Raw genomic sequence first — 13,465 nt, 5'->3', positions numbered from 1 at the left:
CTGTAACACTGCTGAGGTGTTATAGAAGCCCAGGTTGCTTTGAGGCCTTCAGCTTGTCTGCATTGTTGGGTCTGGTGCCTCTCATCTGTCTCTTCACAATACTCCACAGATTCTCTATGGGGTTTAGGTCAGGCAAGTTTTCTGGCAAATCAAGCGTCAGTGATACAATGTCCATTAAACCAGGTACTGGTACTTTTGGCAGGTGCCAAGTCCTGCTGGAAAATGAAATCCGCATCTCCATAAAGCAGGTCAGCAGAGAGAAGCAGGAAGTGCTCTAGAATTTCCTGGTAGAGGGCTCTGCTGACTTTGGACTTGATAAAACAGGGTGGACCAACACCAGCAGATAACATGGCTCTGAAAATCATCACTGACTGTGGAAAATTTTGCATTTCATTTGGAGGTCCTGGAGTCTGAAGGAAGAGTGGACAGGCACAGAATCCAAATTGGATGAGGTCCTTTGTGGAGTTTCCAGTCAATGATTTGGGGAGCCATGTCACCTGCTGGTGTTGATATCACAGTGCTTGATTGGCCAGAAAACTCGCCTGACCTAAACCTGTGGGGTATTGTCAAGAGGAAGATGAGACACCAGACTCAACAATGCAGATGAGTTGAAGGCCACTATCAAACCTGGGCTTCCATAACACCTCAGCAGCGCTGATCACCATGCCACGTCGCAATCAAAGCAACCTGGGCTTCCATAACACCTCAGCAGTGTTACAGGCTGATCGCCTCCATGCCACGCCACACTGATGCAATAATTCATGCAAAAGAGCCCTGACCAAGCATTGAGTGCATACTATACTGTACCTGGACATACTTTTCACTAAGCCAACACTTCTGGATTAAATTTTTTTTTCTATTGGTCTTATGTAATCTCTTTTTCTGAGATACCGAATTTTGGGTTCTCACTAGTTCTTGGCCATAATCATCAAAATTAAAAATTATCACTAAACTAAAAATATCACTGTGTAATGCATCTATATAAAATGAGTTTTGCTTTTTGAATGATATACAAGTGCATCTCATAAAATTGCAGTAACACATTGATTGCATGAATGTCAGAAGTATTTGTGAAGGCTGAATAAAATGCTGTCCTATTGGCCAAAATGTGGCACAATCTTCTCATTGAGGTATTTCAGAGAACAATGCCACATTTTGGCCACTAGATGGAGCGAACGACAAAAGCCCCAATCTCTTAGCCCTTGCACACATGGTTGGACATTCCTACAACAAAATCTGTCCGGATTTTGTCCAAAACTGGTCGGACAAAGTTGTTGGAAAATCCGATCGTACGGAACGTAATGACGTTATTTCGTTACGACGGGACTACGTTCAGGCTAGTAGCCAATAGCTTTGGTCTGGGAATTTGATCTGAGCATGCGTGGCACTTTGTCCAATTGGAATTCTCTACAAACAATCGGACAAAGTCCGATCGGATCATGTTGTAAAATGTTATAGCCCAGCTCTAAAACTTTGTCGGTCGGATATTCCGACGGAAACAATCTGATGGAGCCCACGCGGTTGGATTATCCGACAACGCGGTCCAATCGGACATTTTCCATCGGAATGTCCGACCGTGTGTACAAGGGCTTAGACATTTGGTTCAGCTTGCACGAATGCTTTAAATATTTGTCCCAACAAAGGTTTTATAAACAGATCCTGTAATGTGTCAGTTTTAAGCTTTTTGTTTGCTCGGGAAATGATATACAGTGGTGTGAAAAAGTGTTTGCCCCCTTCCTCATTTCCTGTTCCTTTGCATGTTTGTCACACTTAAGTGTTTCGGAACATCAAACCAATTTAAACAATAGTCAAGGACAACACAAGTAAACACAAAATGCAATTTGTAAATGAAGGTGTTTATTATTAAAGGTGAAAAAAAATCCAAACCATCATGGCCCTGTGTGAAAAAGTGATTGCCCCCTAAACCTAATAACTGGTTGGGCCACCCTTAGCAGCAACAACTGCAACCAAGCGTTTGCGATAACGTGCAATGAGGCTTTTACAGCGTCCTGGAGGAATTTTGGCCCACTCATCTTTGCAGAATTGTCCTAATTCAGTTACATTAGAGGGTTTTCGAGCATGAACGGCCTTTTTAAGGTCATACCACAACATCTCAATAGGATTCAGGTCAGGACTTTGGCTAGGCCACTTCAAAGTCTTCATTTTGTTTTTCTTCAGCCATCCGGTGGTGGACTTGCTGGTGTGTTTAGGATCATTGTCCTGCTGCAGAACCCAAGTTCATTTCAGCTTGAGTACACGAACAGATGGTCGGACATTCTCCTTCAGGATCTCTTGGTAGACAGCAGAATTCATAGTTCCTTTTATCACGGCAAGTCTTCCAGGTCCTGAAGCAGCAAAACAGCCCCAGACCATCACACTACCACCACCATATTTTACGCTTGGTATAATGTTCTTTTTATGAAATGCAGTGTTCCTTCTACGCCAGATATACTTGGACACACACCTTCCAAAGAGTTTCACTTTTGTCTCATCGGTCCACAGAATGTTGTCCCAAAAGTCTTGGGGATCATCAAGATGTGTTGTGGAGAAATTGAGACGAGCTTTGATGTTCTTTTTGCTGAGCAGTGGTTTTCTCCTTGGAACTCTGCCATGCAGGCTATTTTTGCCCAGTCTTTTCCTGATGGTGGAGGCATGAACGCTGACCTTAACTGAGGCAAGTGAGGCCTGCAGTTCCTTGGACGTTGTTGTGGGGTCTTTTGTGACCTCTTGGATGAGTCGTCGCTGCGCTCTTGGGGTCATTTTGGGCGGCCGGCCACTCCTGGGAAGGTTCACCACTGTTCCATGTCTTTGCCATTTGTGGATAATGGCTCTCACTGTGGTTCGCTGGATTCCCAAAGCTTTGGAAATGGCTTTATAACCCTTTCCAGACTGATAGATCTCAATTACTTTCTTTCTCAATTGTTCCTGAATTTCTTTGGGTCTCGGCATGATGTGTAGCTTTTAAGGATCTTCTGGTGGACCTTACTGTGTCAAGCAGCTCCTATTTAAGTGATGCCTTGATTGTGAACAGGTGTGGCAATAATCAGGCCTGGGTGTGGCTAGAGAAATTGAACTCGGGTGTGGACAACCACAGTTACAGTATGTTTTAACAAGGGGGGCAATCACTTTTTCACACAGGGCCATGATGGTTTGGATTTTTTTTCACCTTTAATAATAAACACCTTCATTTACAAATTGCATTTTGTGTTTACTTGTGTTGTCCTTGACTATTGTTTAAATTGGTTTGATGTTCCGAAACACTTAAGTGTGACAAACATGCAAAGGAACAGGAAATGAGGAAGGGGGCAAACACTTTTTCACACCACTGTACACAATAAAAGCCTGTTCACACAGGGGCAACTTGGGATCCGACTTAAGGTCGCCCCAAGTCGCTCTGTTGAGAAAATCAATGTTAATGGAGCAGTCTTAATGTACACTATAGCAGTCCCTCCGACTTCAAAAAAGGTTCCTGTACTACTTCAATCCGACTTCTAGGTGACTTGTACCCATTGATTTCAATGGAAGTCGCCTCCAAGTCGGATCTCCACCTACATTGAAGCGACAATGTCGCCTCTCTCACAGAATAATCATTTCTCGAGGGGGAACTCCATGCCAAATTTTAAATAAAAAAACGGCATGAATTCCCCCTCCAGGAGCATACCAGGCCCTTAGGTCTGGTATGGATTTTAAGGGGAACCCTTAAATGCCGAAAAAACATTGTGGGGGTGCCCCCACAATCGATACCAGACCCTTATCCAAGCACGCAGCTTGGCCGGTGGTCAGGAAAGGGGGTGGGGATGAGCAAATGCCCCGTTCCTCCTGAACCGTACCAGGCCGCATGCCCTCAACAATGGTGGGTGCTTTGGGGAAGGGGGTCCCCAAAGCACCTTGTCCCCATGTTGATGAGGACAAGGGCCTCTTCCAGAGAACCCTGGCCGTTGGGTGTCTGGGTCTGCGAGTGGGGGGGCTTATCGGAATCCTGGAGCTCCCTTTAATAAGGGGGCCCACAGATCCTGGCCCCCTACCCTATGTGGATGAGTACAGGGTACAACATACCCCTGCCCATTCAAACGGGGAAAAAGTGTCAATAAAAAAACACAACACAGGTTTTTAAAGGAATTTATTAATCAGCTCTGGGGGTCTTCTTCGCTCTATCCGGCATGGTCTCCCGCTCTCCGGTTCTTCTGTTGGCTCCTCCGCTATCTTCTTCCAGCTCTTTTACTAGCGGAGGAGCCTGGTCTCCTCTGTCCTTCCCTCTTCTTTCTCTTTCTGATGTTGACATAACGCTCTTCCATGGTAACGGCTTGTGCGACGTGCACAGTGATTTATATAGGTATGGGGTGTGGTCACCGGGTGATGTCACACCGTGACCCTGCCCCTTATGACGTAAAGTCCTAGGGCATGCTGGGACTTGATGTCATAAGGGGTGGGGTCACTGTGTGACATCACCCAGTGACCACGCCCCATACCTATATAAATTGCCGTGCACATCGTACAAGCCATTACAGCGGAAGAGCGTTGTCAACAGCGGAAGAGCGTTGTCAACAGCGGAAGAGCGTTGTCAACAGCGGAAGAGCGTTGTCAACAGCGGAAGAGCGTTGTCAACAGCGGAAGAGCGTGGTCAACAGCGGAAGAGCGTGGTCAACAGCGGAAGAGCGTTGTCAACAGCGGAAGAGCGTTGTCAACAGCGGAAGAGCGTTGTCAACAGCGGAAGAGCGTTGTCAACAGCGGAAGAGCGTTGTCAACAGCGGAAGAGCGTTGTCAACAGCGGAAGAGCGTTGTCAACAGCGGAAGAGCGTTGTCAACAGCGGAAGAGCGTTGTCAACAGCGGAAGAGCGTTGTCAACAGCGGAAGAGCGTTGTCAACAGCGGAAGAGCGTTGTCAACAGCGGAAGAGCGTTGTCAACAGCGGAAGAGCGTTGTCAACAGCGGAAGAGCGTTGTCAACAGCGGAAGAGCGTTGGAAGGACGATGGAGGAGACCTGGCTTCTCTGCTAGTAAAAGAGCTGGAAGAAGATAGCGGAGGAGCCAACAGAAGAACCGGCAAGCAGGAGACCATGCCGGACAGAGCGGAGAAGTCGGAAGAAGACCCACAGCGCTGATTAATTACTTTAAAAACCTGTGTGATTTTTTTTTACACTTTTTTTTTCCCCCGGGTGAATGGGTAGGGGTACGTTGTACCCCCATACTCATTCACATAGGATGGGGGGGCCAGGATCTGGGGGCCCCCTTATTAAAGGGTGCTCCCTGATTCCGATTAGCCCCTCCACCTGCAGACCCAGACAACCAACGGTCAGGGTTGTCAGGAAGAGGCCCTTGTCCTCATGGGGACAAGGTGCTTTTGGATGGGGGGGCCGCAGGGTGCCCCCTTCCCCAAAGCACCCACCCCCCGATGTTGAGGGCATGCGGCCTGGTACGGTTCAGGAGGGGGGGGGGGCGCTTGCTCCTCCCCACCCCCTTTCCTGACAGGCCGGGCTGCATGCTCGGATAAGGGTCTGGTATGGATTTTGGCCATTTTTTTCGGCGTGGGGGGGTTCCCCCTTTAAAATCCATTCTAGACCTAATGGCCTGTTATGCTCCTGGAGGGGGGAACCCATGCCGGTTTATTTAAAATTTGGTGTGGAATTCCCCCTCAAGAGCTGATTATTCTGATTGGCCACGGCCAAAGCCTGGCCTGGGGCGACTTAAAGTCGTGTTGAAGTCGCTCCAAGTCGCACTTTTATTCATACTCAAGTCGTGTTCAAGTTGCCTCCAAAAGTTGCGCTGGAAGTCGTGTTGACCCTGTGTGAACCGGCTCTTACATTCTATAACAAAAGAAAGTGTACGTAATGCGCCCTAATGAATACCACTCCGTGCCAACCACCTGCGGTTAAATATATTCTGGTAACCAGCCACTTTAAAATGAACAAACATGTAAAGACAATATTAAAAAGGTTACAATTAAACATCCTCTCTCAAAATATTGTAGCAGCGCTTTTTTGTCCACATTCAAGTAAAAACAGATTTTCTTAGTCAATGAAAGAAAAAAAAAACTGTAGTAGCAGGGGAGAGATATATAAAGGTCTTTGCTGTAATCTGAAGAAAGCTTTCACCCAGATTTCACCATGTGCAGCACAACCTCCCCTATGGGGATGCACTCACCAGGAACCAGCAATAATGCGCCTTTAGATTCAAAACTTCTCCACTGCTCCACTTTGACCATCCACTAGATGTCAGTATCATTTGAAGGGAATAAAATAACCACATAGTATAGTCCTGTTTCGCATATTCATTTCAAATCCCCCCCCCCCCCCCCCCAATACAAGTACCAAATGTCAAAAATTAGAAGCATAAAATAAAGTGCACTGTGCCTGTTGAAGGTTCCGGCCACCAGAAAGAAGCAGAGCGTCCGCTGTGTACACCAGCGGACAACGTCCTGGTTGTTCGGCTGATGGAACACAGTCCTGAGGCGCAGACGTCACTTCCGGTAGGTCACGGCTGATGCGTTTTGTCATATCCTGACTTTGTATGAGGGTTTGAAAAATAGGCCTGGTCCTTAAGTGGTTAAACACAAAAAACGAACCGCTTACCTTAGCCCTTAGATGCTGTGGCGGCATTGGTTTCCCATTTCAGATTTTTTTCCTGTTATCACCTTGTGATCCTGCCAGCAAAACTCTTCCTGTCCAAAGGTGACAACCCTCCCTCATTGCACTGAATGGAGGAGCTTGCTCTCCTGATTTGGACTACAATACCTTCCCCTTGCCACCATTAGCTATAGGGGGATTATTTTGTAGTTCAGAGGATAGCTGGGAAGGTTGATAACAAAGTTCACAATTTCAGCTCAGTACACAGGAAATAACAAGGAAAAATTTCTGACACAATCAACGGGTATTTTTATGAACTTGCAGAAAATGTACTAAAAGAAAACAAATTCAATGGACACATCTAAGGACTGCTAAACTTTAACATGGTAAATGTTTGTTCTTGGTTTAGACTAGGGTTGCACCGATACCGGATTTTTATCGATACATTCGGTTAAGATAGTGTGATTCTTTGCAGTGCCATTTGAGCCCATACAAAATGAATGGGCTCAAATTGCACTACAAAGAATTGCATGCGACAAACAGGAACGCAATTTCTGTTCAAATAACATGCGGTTTTGGGTACCACTTTTGTGTTTACCCAGGCTGAAGTCACTATGACAAGCCTGGGTTAAGACAGGAGCGGTGCGGGAAGTCACATGCGATTTGGACAGGAATCATAGCGCATTCCTGTTTAAATCCCATGTGATTCTTTGCAGGGCAATTTGAGCCCATTCATTTTGTATGGGGCTCAAAATAGCACCGCAAAGGTATCAGTTTTAGGTATTGAAACATTTGTACAAGTACTCGTGCAAATACTCTGTATCAGCACTGACCACCTCACCCTGGCATCCTTTAAAAACAGTTTGGAACACGTAGAGGAGGGGATAGGGGGGAAAGATTGGCGGTTATCATCAGTGGTCACATGATCAGAAGGTGGACCCATTGTCTACCTCTTTAGACCAGTCTGGGAACTGACTTTGACAGCTCGGTCTTTGTGCACATGCTCACATAAACATCGCCTGCACAGCGACAGTGTGTGGGCATTAAAGCCATCCATAACATTCATAAAGGTGATTAAAGAGTACCTCCATTACTATCAAAAGGAAAACTTTTAGGGCCAGTTCACACCACATGCAGCCTAATGTTTTCTTTTTTTTTTTTCCTGCGTCAAATGCATGGAAAATAAGCTATAGTGTTTACAATGGCACAGTTCACACCAGTGTGGTCAGTTCTAGGGCATTTTTTCCTGCACTGGACTGTACATGAATGCTGTAACATGCATCAAAAATGCACTGGACCCCAGTACAGTAGAAAAACCCAGGAAAAGAAAAACATCTGTAATGCATCCGAAAACTCATCAAATACGTGTTGGGGTGCGCCAAAAATGTTCATGCAGAAACGCATCCAGAACAGATCTGGAGTGAATTTTTTCTGGGACAGGTAAGTGTGATTTTATTAAAAGTCAGCAGCTGCAATATTAGTAGCTGCTGGCTTTTAATATTTTTTTTAGGTGCAGAAACACTTTAAGATGGCTCTCATAGGGAAACATTGAATTTGACATGTCATGCAACTTGGGGTCTCAAGTCAAATCTCATGTTGCAGCAGTGTGAACGCGAGAATGACAGACCTGAACTTTCCAATATGTATTTAACATTTTTCTTTCTTGCAATTCTATAATAGGGAAGAAGCAAGGGCGAGGAGGCAGGGGAGGGAGGAGAACCATAAAAAAAGGTGAAGGTCTGCTTTAATATTAATGAATATATAAATGTATTCAGGGGGAGAAATTGAGATCTGAATCCCCAGAGAGTTAAACAAGTGGAATCGCTGTACCAGGAAACGATTTGCTCCAAGATGGGGGGACATTGATTGGAGCAGACCATAATATTTAACTATGCTCATGTAAAGATCAGAGAAAGCTCTGAATTATTCAGTAGGGTGGTAGGTCGTCTTGAAATTCAGGTTCTGCAAGATATAGATGTGTGTGGGTGGGGTTTGATTTTATTTTTTTGAAGACCCCCATTTCAATCTAAACATTCAACAGAGGTAATTGGATTTCCATATCGTGGGGCAGAGGTTCCAAAGATGGCATCTTATACGTAGCTGAATTAACAGAAATCAAAACAAACTTATTTGCAGTAATCAGGCAGCTAAAACAGATTGTTTAAGCAGCAAAAATGAAGTACTGTTCAATTCACAGAATGTTTTAAAATACCATGCAACACTTCTAAATACTAATGCATATTAGACACGATCGGGTTCTATTTATAAAATATTCATCAGATAACTGACACAAATTTGTGCAGGCTGTGCAATTTCTATAATAGATTAATCCCTATGATTTTTGGCTCCACCTAGTGGCCAAAATGCAGTATAGTTTCCTGAAATGGTTAAATGAAAACAAATATGCATATTGGCCACTAGATGGTGATGACAATCATAGGAACTAATCGATTACCTAAATGACATCCCAAATTCTTGAAACCTAAAATCGGCTGCTAAAGTTGCTGCTAATCCAACTTGTGATAGGAGATCCATCTCCCCCTCCTTCCTCAGCTTAGGGGGCCTATAGCGCATACTCCCAGTAGTAATTTCCCCTTAACTTCATCCCTTTGGAGCTCTACCCATAAGGATTCCACCTCCTCCCTAGCTCCCTTAGTGATGTAATCTCTCACATTCACTTGTACATTATTCTTGATATATAGGCATACCCCCCCTTTTTTACCTTCTCTATCCCTGCGATAAAGGGTATAGCCTTGAATGGTTGCCAGCCAATCATGAGAGCTGTTGAACCAGGTCTCTGAAATTTCCCCAAAATCCAAATCCTCCTTGTACAACAGTATCATTAGTTCACCCTTCTTGTCCGCCAGGCTCCTGGCATTGGTGAACATGCCACGTAGTTTAGACTGGTCATATACTATCGTCTTATTGTGTGTTCCGATATTACAACTAGGACTTTACTAAACTTAACTTTTGGTTTATGTGCTTTAGTCAACCTACCACTAATGCCCCCAACACTAGCCTCTGGAATATGTTCTGTGCTGACTATCTCTACCTCTGGACCCCCCCCCCCCCCCAGTCTACTAGTTTAAAACCCCTCTAACTTTTTGGTTATCTTTACTTCCAGCTGATCTACACCCTCCTCATTTAGTCGCAGCTCGTCCCTTCTATAGTACTAATGATTGAGAAGTCGGCCCAGTCCTTCTGGTGTGGCACAATGTACCGGTAGTATTCCTGAGAATACTACCTTGGAGGTCCCTTTGCTCAATTCAGCTCCTAAGTCTCTAAAATCATTCTTTAGGACACGATCTGCCTTTGACTTTGTCATTGGTGCCAACGTGCATCATGACAGCCGGGTCTTCCCAAGCCCCTCCCAGTAGCCTGTCCACCAGATCCATGATGTTCTGAACCGGAGCGCCCAGTAGACAACATACAGTTTAGCGCTTCAGGTCTTTGTTACAGATTGCCCTTTCTGTCCTAAGAACTGAGTCGCCTACCACCAGAATCTTTCCTTTCCCTTAGCTTCCCCCTCCCCCACTCTCGCTTGAGGAGCTCTTCCTTGGCAGCTAGGAGAGTCCCTCAGCTCCAGCAGTGCTGGTCCTTGACTGGTTTCACCAATGCCACTCAATGGAGTGTACTTATTGGGATGCTCCAGCCTTGGATCAGATTCCCTGGCACTTCCTCCTTTACCCTTCCTGTCACCTATCTATTCTTTCCTAGTGCCTGTGCCTCTGTGCTGGCCCCTGCCTGCACCTACCGGGTATGTTCCTGGCTCTCCTTTAGTATGAGGGACTTCTCAGTGCTGACAGTTGCTTCCCCAGATTCAGAACCTGGGCTTCCAGGAAATCATGTGCTTATATTTTGTACGGCAGTATTCGCCCTCGATCAGATGATCAAGGATCGCATACATGCCGCAAGATGTACTCCGAGTCACATCTCCACACCCACCAGGCATTGTACCTAAAAATTTAATGGGGATTATACCCTGTCCAAAAACTAGCTTCCTGACAATACTCAACAAGACAATACATGTGTGCCCACAGACTCACAATACACAAGCAGGGTTGAATGATGCATTGTGTACATCCAAGACCCCCCCCCCCGCCCCCTTCACCCCCATCTTAAACCCTCCCATTCAATACATAGCATTCCTTGGTACCAATCCCACCCCTTCAATGCATAGCAGTTTTCCTGCACCATGCCACACCCCCTTCTTTCAATATCAAGCATTCATCACCAATACCACCCGCCCCTGTCTTCAGACTCCATTACCTAAAAACCATCAGTGCGGGGCCGGGCTGCACAACATGCATGTCCATGGAGGGGCTTCTTATCCTCTACCCCCTTCCTCTGCTCTTATATATAGCTCAATGTGTGTAGCGTTGGAGCGGAACTCTGGCTGAAAAAAAAATTCCGTCAGGCAGCGCGGACTCCAGGGACAGCTTGGCTGCTTTGGGATTCCCCTACAATAGCTGGGGCCCTGGGCAGTTGCCCCATGTTAAAGATGGCCCTGCCTCTGTACCTTATAAACAGTCTTATTGGGTGTTCCGATATTGCAACTAGGACTTTACTAAACTTGGGTTTATGTGCTTTAGTCAACCTACCACTAATGCCCCCAACACTACCCTCTGGAATATGTTACGTGCTGACTATCTCTACCTCTGGACCCCCCCCCCCCGGTCTACTAGTTTAAAACCCCTCTAACTTTTTGGTTATCTTTACTCCCAGCTGATCTGCACCCTCCTCATTTAGTCGCAGCTCGTCCCTTCTATAGTACTAATAATTGAGAAGTCGGCCCAGTCCTTCTGGTGTGGCACAATGTACCAGTAGTATTCCTGAGAATATTCCACAGTCCCATGTGTTCCCTGCTGGCGTGGGTTAGAGCTACAGAAAACGTCCCCCTCGTCTCATCTTTATAACATAGGAGCAGTGTTCTATAGTCTACAGAGGAACCCGAGAGCTGAAAAGTCTTGAAATATACAGAGCAACACTGCTTTTTGGCAGGATCGACAGGTATTTAGCACTTATCGAACAGATATAACAAAACACTCTTGTATATTCAGCACACAAAAGGGGAGCCAGTAGACTATGTTTTGCATTCACTTAAAGTGATACTAAATGCACCCCTTTAAATTTGCATTGTCCCTTATATAATTATGTGGATGATGGCATTGTAATTTTAATATAAAAAAATCTGTGGCCCTTGGGGCTCCATCTCATTCACTGATAGTAACAATGGTGCATAATTCCTCCGAGGCACAAGTCCTTCCACTGGCGAGGCCTTTTCTACTATCAATGGCCACAGTCCGGCCCCCCTGAAGTCTGAAGGGCAGTTAGCTGGCCCTTTGTTTAGAAAGTTTGAGATCCCTGTCCTAATCTAAGCTGGAGGGAGTGGTCTGTCAGTTAGCACTGTGTATACACCCACATGTGTGACTCTACAGTCGCATGGGCTGCTCAGATGTGATCGGGAGGAAATGCTTTGCATAGAAACTCGCTGAAAACTGAGCATGTGCAGAGTTGCCATCACAGCTGCAAAATCCCCAGCTGAATTGGAGACATGAACAAAAGGGCGAGATGGAGAGCAGCAGGATCAACCAAGTTTTTTGCAGAATATAGAAAACAAATATTAGTGACAGAGTATGAACTGCATGTAATACATTATGATGTGGGTTTAGTCACACTTTAGAGCAGTAATAAACTGAAAGCAAACCTTTTATAATATCGTAGCTTACCAATTCTAAGCCCTTGTACACACGATCGGAGATTCTGACGGAATGTATACGATCGGAGCGTTTCGTCGGATATTGACTGTGTGTGGTCTGCATCGGACTGTTTCCGTCGGAATATCCGTCGGACCAAATTTTCCAACTTGCCGGAAATATTTTCCGACAAAATGCTCCGATCGGACATACTCCGATCATGTGTAGAGAATTCCGATTGGACAAAGTGCCACGCATGCTCAGATCAAATTCCTACATCAAAACTATTGGCTACTAGCCTGAACGTAGTCCCATTGTAATGAAATTACGTCATCACGTTCTGAAAGATCGGATTTTCCCACAACTTTGTCCGACCATGTGTATGCAACGGTTTCGGACAAGATCCGACGGACAAAATCCAACGGAATTTGGTTGTCGGAATCTCCGACCGTGTGTACAAGGGCTTAGATGTGATGGCTGCATTTGTTTTTTCTTTTTCAGGCTTTCTTCTATTTTCATCTGGTAATACAGCCAGCAGGGTCTGGGTCTCTTTTTCACAGGACAAACTCTCCAGCTGAATGTATCAGTATACATGGATGACACAAACCTCTTAACTGTTTGCTGTAACTGATTTTAAAGTATGAATTAGAGTTGGGCTTTTAATTTTAGTGCATCAGCTAATACATTTAACACTCTCCTTCCCCTCAGACTGACGATGCTGCTGTCTGCTGTGCCTCCTGTGTTCATTCCTACAGAGTTGTCTCACAAATACAGGAGGAATATTACTGGCCAGATCATGATGTCAAAACAGGGAAAAAAGCCAAAGAAAAGAAAACAGATGCAGCCACCATCAAATGATTGGTAAGATGCAAGAATACATTTTTGGTTTTGAGTTTAGTAAAGCTTTAAAACTGCTGTGTGTGGTCAGCAGAAGACCTATTCATTAAAAAGGAAACCCAACCCCATATTCTCTGCTACAATGCAGCCCGCCTATGAACATTTGGGATACTTTAAGGAAGTCAACAACGAAAACTTAAAGTGATTGTGAAGGATCATTTTTTAAAATGACAAACATGTCATACGTGCCTCCCCTGTGCAGCTCGTTTTGCACAGAGTGGCCCTGAACATCCTCTTCTGGGGTCCCCCGGCGGCTCTCGTGGCTCCTCCCCACATCAGGTAACCCCCTAGGAGAAGCACTCTCCCGAGGG

At 45.4% G+C, this 13,465-nt stretch overlaps 1 protein-coding gene across 2 annotated transcripts in view; it reads right to left on the bottom strand.

Annotated features, from left to right (window-relative positions):
- TMEM268 (transmembrane protein 268) overlaps positions 1–13,465 on the bottom strand; it is a 133,237-nt gene that overhangs the window by 16,882 nt on the left and 102,890 nt on the right. The gene's annotated exons all lie outside the window — the stretch shown is intronic.

This window comes from Lithobates pipiens, unplaced genomic scaffold (assembly GCF_037356315.1).
Source record: "Lithobates pipiens isolate NorthernLeopardFrog02 unplaced genomic scaffold, aLitPip1_a1.2 Scaffold_1, whole genome shotgun sequence".
Lineage (NCBI taxonomy): Eukaryota > Metazoa > Chordata > Amphibia > Anura > Ranidae > Lithobates > Lithobates pipiens.
This window is presented reverse-complemented; position numbering and strand designations above follow the sequence as displayed.